The sequence below is a fragment of the Elephantulus edwardii genome, unplaced genomic scaffold (assembly GCF_000299155.1).
Source record: "Elephantulus edwardii isolate Elephantulus edwardi_28Jun2011 unplaced genomic scaffold, EleEdw1.0 scaffold00085, whole genome shotgun sequence".
NCBI lineage: Eukaryota > Metazoa > Chordata > Mammalia > Macroscelidea > Macroscelididae > Elephantulus > Elephantulus edwardii.
The window spans coordinates 987,044-995,153 of NW_006399835.1; the positions used below are offsets into that span (position 1 = coordinate 987,044).

Below are 8,110 nucleotides of genomic sequence, written 5' to 3' on the forward strand. Positions count from 1 at the left end.
CAGAATACCTGGAAAGTCTGAAAAAGTGCTTATCTATTGTTTAATGACCTGGAGAGTGAAGGTTTTGTTTACAAAACAAAATTGATAAATTGCAGTTTTGCTAATTAGATCTTTTCTACCAGAAATCTTAATTTGAAAAAGTATAGCTTGTAATTCTTTAGTTTCATCACAACAGTTTCTCTGCATAACATTAAAACTCACTATTACTGTGATTCTAGTTAGGATGATATGTTAAAATAATCATGTATCTGGGTACTTTCAGATACAGCTTAATCCCATGAGGAAGCATCTGTTTATTTTCAGGCTCTTGAACTCTTGGAGTTGAGCATGTCATTTAGAATCTTATAGGATCACATGAGGATTATTTTTTTAAGTGTCATCCTTGATTTCCACACAAAAATAATTTAATAAATAATATAAATTTAATTATTAACAGATACAGTTTTAAAACGCCTAATTTCAGATCAAATTCTACTATAGATCAACATTGCAATAATCACAATATTGGCAAGCTGATGTTCTCCTGATTTAGAGAGGAATTAACTAGCTGGAAGTTGAACTCATACCATCCATTATGAATACTGGTTTTACCAGGCCATCCTATGCCATATACCAAATGGGCTTAAGCACAGTAGAGATTGTGAGGATAATACAGGATTGAATAGAATTTCAATCTGTTTTATATAGGGTAACTATGAGTCTGAGTTGACTGAGTATCATCTAACTACAACCACATCCTGTACAAAATAATTAATTGTATGTTGTTGTTAGGTGCTATCAGATTGCCTATAGTTCTTACTGATCCTGTGAACAGCAGAATTAGACCTTACTCTATACTTTACGACTCATATTCTCTCTCATGCTCACACCCATTACAGTAGTCACTTTGTCAGTCTATCTTGTTGAAGGTCTTTCCTGTCTTTCACTGACCCTCTATCTTTCCTTGGATGTCCTCTCCAAGAACTAGTCTCTCCTGAGATACAGTTTCGACTCTGGTTACACTTCCTTCAGGACAGATTTGTGAATGTATGAAAATCCAAACTCTCTGTAAACTTTCATTAAAACCACAGATTTTTTTAAAATATTTGTTTGTTCCTTTGGTAGTCTGTGGTATATTCAGTACTCTGCCAGCTCATTCAGAGGCATCAAGTCTTCTAATTCTTCTTCTGCTTTCCTTATTCACTGTCCAACTTTTAGGTGCATACAAAGCAATTGAAAATACTGTTACTTGGATCAAATGCACCTTAGCATTTTAATTGACATCCTTGCTCATTAACATTTTGGAGAAGTCATTGACAGCAGATTTCCCTAATGCAGTACATCTTTTGACTATAAATTATATACTCAAGTTTTAACCAGCATTTAAAATTATCAGGTGCTAGTCTCTCTTTTTCTTGGTATTTCTTTAATATATTAATATTATTTAGAATTTACATTTTTTTGGTAAAACTGAACGCAAGACTTATTCTTTTCATTCAGAGCTTTTTCTTCATATCATTTGGCGTTTGTTTTCAATATTTCATGAATTCTTTCTACTGCGTTTGAAAAGTAGCAAATTGAAAACCCAGCTTTATGGTCAATTCTTTATTCCATTTACTTAAGGAAAATATAATTATGTATTTGTTTGAGAAAATAAAGGGCTAATATAAAAAACTATTTTCTTACCCTTCAAAAACAGAAATAAAGTAATCTGATTATGTATGAAATTTCTTCTCACAGACTCATTGTTTTCCCTCTATCAGAAGAGCAGGTGTCTAGAGTCATAGTAAATTCCATTGTTCCTCAAATTCTGACAGTTTATCAAAACCAAATCTTTCTTTTACTTTTGGCCAAAACAATAGCTTCTCATTCTGCATAGCCTATTTATATATAAGCTATGGGGAGAGTGTAACTTTGTGTTTGCTGGGAGATGGAAGAGGAAAATTGTGTAGAAGTTGTTATGTTTTACTTGTTTAGTTGTTATCATTTAATTATTCTCTGTGTACCATCAACAGAGTGTAGAAATTATCAAACAATATCATCATTAATACCACATGCAAGCAAGATTATGCTGAAAATTATCTGAAAATGCCTGGAACAGCACATCAACAGAATACTGCTAGATGTGCAGGATAGATTTAGAAGAGGCTGTGGTACTAGGGATATTATAGCCAATGTTAGATAGATATTAGCTGAAAGCACAGAGTACCAGAGGAATGTTTACGTGAGTTTCATTGACTGTACAAAGACATTTGACTGTGTGGATCACAAAAAAACTGTGGCTAATTCTGAAAAGAATGGGAATCCCAGAACATTTGATTATGCTTATGCGAAACCTGTATTTGGACCAGGAGGCAGTCATCAGAACAGAGCAAGGAAACACTGCATGGTTCAAAATCAGGAAGGGTGTATGCCAGGGATGTGTCCTATCCACATAACTTTTCAATCTATATGCAGAACAGATTATCTTGGAGGCTGGGCTGTATGAAGAGAAATGTGGCATCAGGATTGGAGAAATATTCATCAAAAACCTGTGTTATGCAGATGACACAACCCTGCTTGCTGAAACTGAGGAAGACCTGAAGTGCTTGCTGCAGAAAGTCAAGGACTTCAGCTTTCATTATGTATTGAAGCTCAACATCAGGAAAACAAAGATTCTCACCACTGGGCCCAATCTGCTTTATGAAAGATGGTAAAGAGATTGAGATTGTTAACAGCTTTAGTTTGCTTGGCTCCACAATCTTGGTACCAGCAGCCAGGAAATCAAAAGATTAATTGCACTGGGAAAGTCTGCTACCAGGACCTCTCCAGAGTATTGAAGAGCAACAGTGTTAGTCTAGAGACTAAGGTGCACCTAACCCAGGCCATAGTCTTCGCAGTTACTTGCTATGTGTCAGAAAGCTGCACAATTACAAGGGATGATAGAAAGAGAATTGATGCTTTTGAGCTGCGGAGAAGAGTATTGAATATACCATGGACTGCTAGGAGAACAAACAAGCTTTTCCTAGAGAGGATGAAATCTGCCTGTTCCTTGGAAGCAAGGATTCTGAAGCTTCATCTGACATACCCTGGACATGTTGCAAGGAGGGACCAGTCCTTGAAGAGGGACATCATCCTTGGAAGGGTGGACAGACAGCACAAGAGAGGAAGACCCTCGATGAGATGGATTGACTCATGGTAGGTGTGTCAGACAATAAGTTTGGCACAGGATAGAGCAGGTCTCAGTACTATTGTACATAAGGTCACAAGCAACTGAGTCAATGGTGCACGACAACAACATCGTAGAGATGTGAAAGAGACATAATAAAGGACCTTTATTTATTTAAATACTTTTATAATATTAAAGAAATGTTTTATTTATTTAAATACCAGCTTTCTGATATATAGCAAGTAACTATGAAGACCATGGCCCAGATCAGGCACATCTTAGTCTCCAGCCTGATATCATTTCTCTTCAGTACTCTGGAGAGGTCCCTGATAGCAGACTTTCCCAGTGCGATTTGTCTTTTGATTTCCTAGCTGCTGGTACCCAGAGTGTTAATTGTGGAGCCAAGCAAAGGGAAGCTGTTAACAACCTCAATATCTTCATTGTCTATTGTAATGCTGCCAGTTGGGCCAGTAGGGAGAATCTTTGTTTCCTTAATGTTGAACTTCAATTCATATTTAAGGCTGTAATCCTTGACCTTCTGCAGCAAATGACTCAGGCCCACAGTTTTGGCAAGCAAGGTTGTGTCATCTGCATAATGCAGGTTGTTGCTGAGTCTTCCTTCAATCCTGATGCCATATTCCTCCTTAAAAAGCCCAGTCTCCCAGATGACCTGTTCCACATATAGACTGAAAATGATATGAAGATAAGATGATCCCTGACATACATCTTGTCTTATTTTGAACCATACAGTGCTTCCTTGCTCTATTCTGACTAGTTCCTCCTATTACAAGTATAGGTTTCACATAAGCACAGTCAAGTTTTCTGGAATTCTCATTCTTCTCAGAAGAAGAGTTTTACAGTTTGTTGTAATTCACACAGTCAAATCCCTTTGCAAAGTCAATGAAACACAGACATTCTGCTGGCACTCTGCTTTCAGTCAAGATCCTTCTAACATGGACAGTGACTAGGGGTGACAGAAGGAGAATTGATGCCTTTGAGCTGTGGTGCTAAAGAAGCTTATTAAATATACTATGGACTGCCAGGAGAATAAATAAGTGTGTCCTGGGAAGGGTGAAACCAGCCTACTCTTTGGAGATTAGGATTCTGAAGCTCTGTCTGTCATACTGTGGGCATGTTGCAAGGCAGGACCAGTCTTTGGAGAGGGACATCATGCTTGGGAATGTAGAGGAATAGCGCAAGAGAGGGAGACCTTGATAAAGGTCAGAGACAATAAAATTGTCTCAGGATAGAGCAGCATTCAAAGCTGTTGTGCATAGGGTTACTGAGTCAGAGTCAAATTGACAGACATAACAAAAACAATAATATTTGCATCTATTATGTATTTCTTTAAAATGGCCTTATGCAAGTAGAAAGTCAATCCTATATACTAAATATCCCTTGGAATATCCCTTTGGACTGCCAAAACAACACATATATCTTAGAAAAAGAGCAGCCAGAGTGTTCCTTGGAGACGAAGTGGTGAAGCTTCATTTCTTTTACTTTGAACATGTTGCTAGAAAAGCCTATTTCTTGGAAAGGGATATCATGCTTGGAAAGGTGGAGGGTCAATGAAAGAGAAGAAGATACCCAATGAATTAGATTGACATGGTGACTGTATTAATGGGCTCAAATGTATCAAAGATGATGAAGATGGCACTGGATAGGATAGAGCTCAGTTCTGTTGTTCATAAGGTCACTAAGTCGTGCTCACCTCAATGGCACCTAACAAAAACACATATCAAATATGTGCATTTGCTTTTTATTTTACATGCACATTTAGTTTATTCTTTGTATACTTTCTAACAGGGAATTGCATATATGTCTCATCATTTCTGTTCCTTTTGCATATTTTAGAATATAGTTGAAGTCCTATCAGGGCCTCATACTATATCTTCCAGTTCACTTATGGGTGGTGGACCTGAATTTATAAAATACAGGTGCCTGATATGATAACCAGAATGGGAAAAGGTACAGGTTGATTCCATGTTAGAAACGTAATCCCTTAGAAAACAAGGGCTAGAGTGCATGCTGCAATACCCTCACCAAAGTCAGTGTCTGACCATGTTACACTCTCCACAGCCTGGCAGTAATCCAGTTTTTTGCATCAGGCTCCTGAAAGGGTTCAACGTGCTTCTTCTAAGTATCCCATTCCAGAGCTTTGGATTGTGATTTTTGTTTAAAATTTTTTATTCTGGTTACCATTCCACTTTACTTAAATTTAGAAATTCAGATCTATTCCAGTTTCACTTTACCAGCCATAACTGTACTTGTCCAAATTGGTCTGAAGCCTTAGATCCTATCAATGACCAATATTTCATCTGTGCACTCACTATAATATTACAATCATGTTTTTATTGCTAGGCTAACTTTATCCTATTGTAGTACCACTTTTTGCTATTGTTGCCAGTTTTCAAAGAATGCAAATTAATTTTAATATTAGCCTAAACAAAATACAATTAGCAAAATAAGTATGTTGCCAAAAATGCAAATATATTCCATAACTGAAAAGGTTTGTTCCATGCCGGTTTGAATGAACAGTAGTAATAGTTTCCTTTTTTTAGCACTGTATAGAAGATAATCCTGGTGATTACTTTTAGAGTTAGTTAAGTTGTATACCCAGATAGATTGAGGGTGAAGAAATAAAAAAAGTCTACAATTACCAGAAAGTGACCTTGAGGTTATCACAATTTAATTTTAAAACCATTTTGAGAACAGATTTGATGCTTTGAATGCTAGTGACAAACCAGATGAGTTGTGGAATGGCATCTAGGACATCATCCAAGAAGAAAGCAAAAGGTCATTTCTGAACACTGTACATCAATGTTCATAACAGCATTATTCACCATTGCAAGGTCATGGAAACAGTCCAAATGTCCAATTACAACTGAATGGATTGAGAAATTGTATAGTCATACAATGGAATACTCTGCCGAACTCAGGAGCAATGATTTCGAAAAATACTGCATAACTTGGGAGAGGCTGGAGAGCATTATGCGACGTGAACTAACTCAGTCTCATAAGGACAAATATTGCATAAGACCATTATTGTAAAAGTAGAAGGATAACTATTAAACATGTATGGGGATCCAAGGGGGGAAGGGGTGGAAACAGAGGGGTGAGGGTGGGTAGGGCAAAATCACAGGGCTGCACAATTTGGTGGTGGAGGGAGGGGCAGAAGGAAATGGGAAGGATCCAGTGGGGACCTGAAAAGATTGGGTAATGAGGGACAATGTCCAATGATGACTGATTTTATAAAACATGATGCATGGGAATCATTGTATGAAGCACAGTGTGAATGAGAAATAGTGTGAAAAAAATGTTTACGAATTTTGTGAGCAAACCAATATAAGATCAAATCATCATTATCATAAATACAAGAGAAAGATAAAACCAAAATGGATGTCAGAAGAGACTCTGAAACTTATACTGGAAGAAAAAGAAGTCAAAACTAGGAAATTTCAAAGGGCAACTCTGGAAGACAAAGTATTGCAAAGAAATGTGCAAAGCACTGGAGTTAGAAAGGCAAAAGGGAAGAACATACATATTTCTCAAGCTAAAAGAGCTGAAGAATAAATTCAACTTGAACTGCAATACTGACAGATTCTATGGTAAAATCGTGAATGCTGCAGAAAGCATCAAAAGAAGACGTAAAGAATGCATGGAGTCAGTGTACCAAAAAGAATTGGTTGACACAGAACCATTTTAGGAAGTAGCACATGATCAGAACCAATAGTACTTAATGAAAGTTCAAGATGCACTGAAGACATAGCAAAAACTTAGGCTCCCAAATCCACCAGATGCTCTGCTGGAGAAGGAGGTTGAATCTCCTCCAGTACCAGTCAGATTTCATTTGACGGTACACACACAAAGATAATACAACAAATAAAAAAATTTAAAAAACAAACAAACAAAACACCTTAGGCCCAAGAGTTGATATGTTCATATGTTTCAAAAGATGTTGACCTGGACTTGTTCATGGGTCTATCCCAAAAACTTTGAAAGGCTTGGTCAACTGACAGGAGGAGATCCAAATATGTACCTATGCCAATAATAAACAAAATGACCCAACAGAATGCGGAAATTATCAAACAGTATCAAATATCGTGTGCAAATGAAATCCTACAAATATTTTAAAAAAGGCTGAAATATTTGCAGTATCTTGAAAGGGAAGCACTAAAAAATCAAACTGTACTTAAAAAAGACTATGATGGTTAAAGGGATACCACTACTAGATGGATTTTGACTGAATGCAGAGAGTACCAGAGATATATTTACTTGTATTTTATTTGTTATTCAGAAACATTGAATTGTATATATGATGACAAATTGTGGCTAACATTGAAAAGAATTGGAATTCCTGACCATTTCATTTATTTATTAGAAACCAATGCATAAATCAAAAAACAGTTATCTGAACAAAACAAGGAGACACTGCGTGGTTTAAAATCAGGAAAGGTTTGCATCAGAGTTCTACCTTTTCTCTGTACTTAGTCTGTGTGCTGAGCAAATCATTCAAGAAGCTGGACTATGTGAAGAAGAATGTGGTATCCATATTGGAGGAAGATTAATCAACAACCTGCCTTATGCAGATAATATAACCTTGATTATAGAAGGTAGAAGAATTTCATGCATTTACTGAAAAGAAGATCAAAGCCTTTGGTATGGATTCTATTTCAACATCAAGGAAATAAAACTCTTCACCAGTAGACCAATAGGCAACAAGCATCATGATAGTTGGAGAAAAGATTGAAATCAGTGATTCCATTTTGCTTAGTTGCACAGTTAGCAGGAATAGTAATTGTTGTTGTTGTTGTTATGTGCCGTCCAGTCGTTTGCGACTCATAGCGACCCTATGTACAACAGCCCTAGACCCTGCTCTATCCTGTGCCAATCTCATTGCCTCCGACACACCCATCCCGATTACCCCAGTCACTGAATCAATTCACCTCATAGAGGGTCTTCCCGTCCTGCACTGTCCCTCCA

The 8,110-nt window shown here is 37.0% G+C and overlaps 1 protein-coding gene across 1 annotated transcript in view; it reads left to right on the forward strand.

Annotated features, from left to right (window-relative positions):
* The window catches only part of IFT57 (intraflagellar transport 57 homolog (Chlamydomonas)), a 155,023-nt gene that overhangs the window by 72,211 nt on the left and 74,702 nt on the right, over positions 1-8,110 (forward strand). The window lies entirely within an intron of this gene.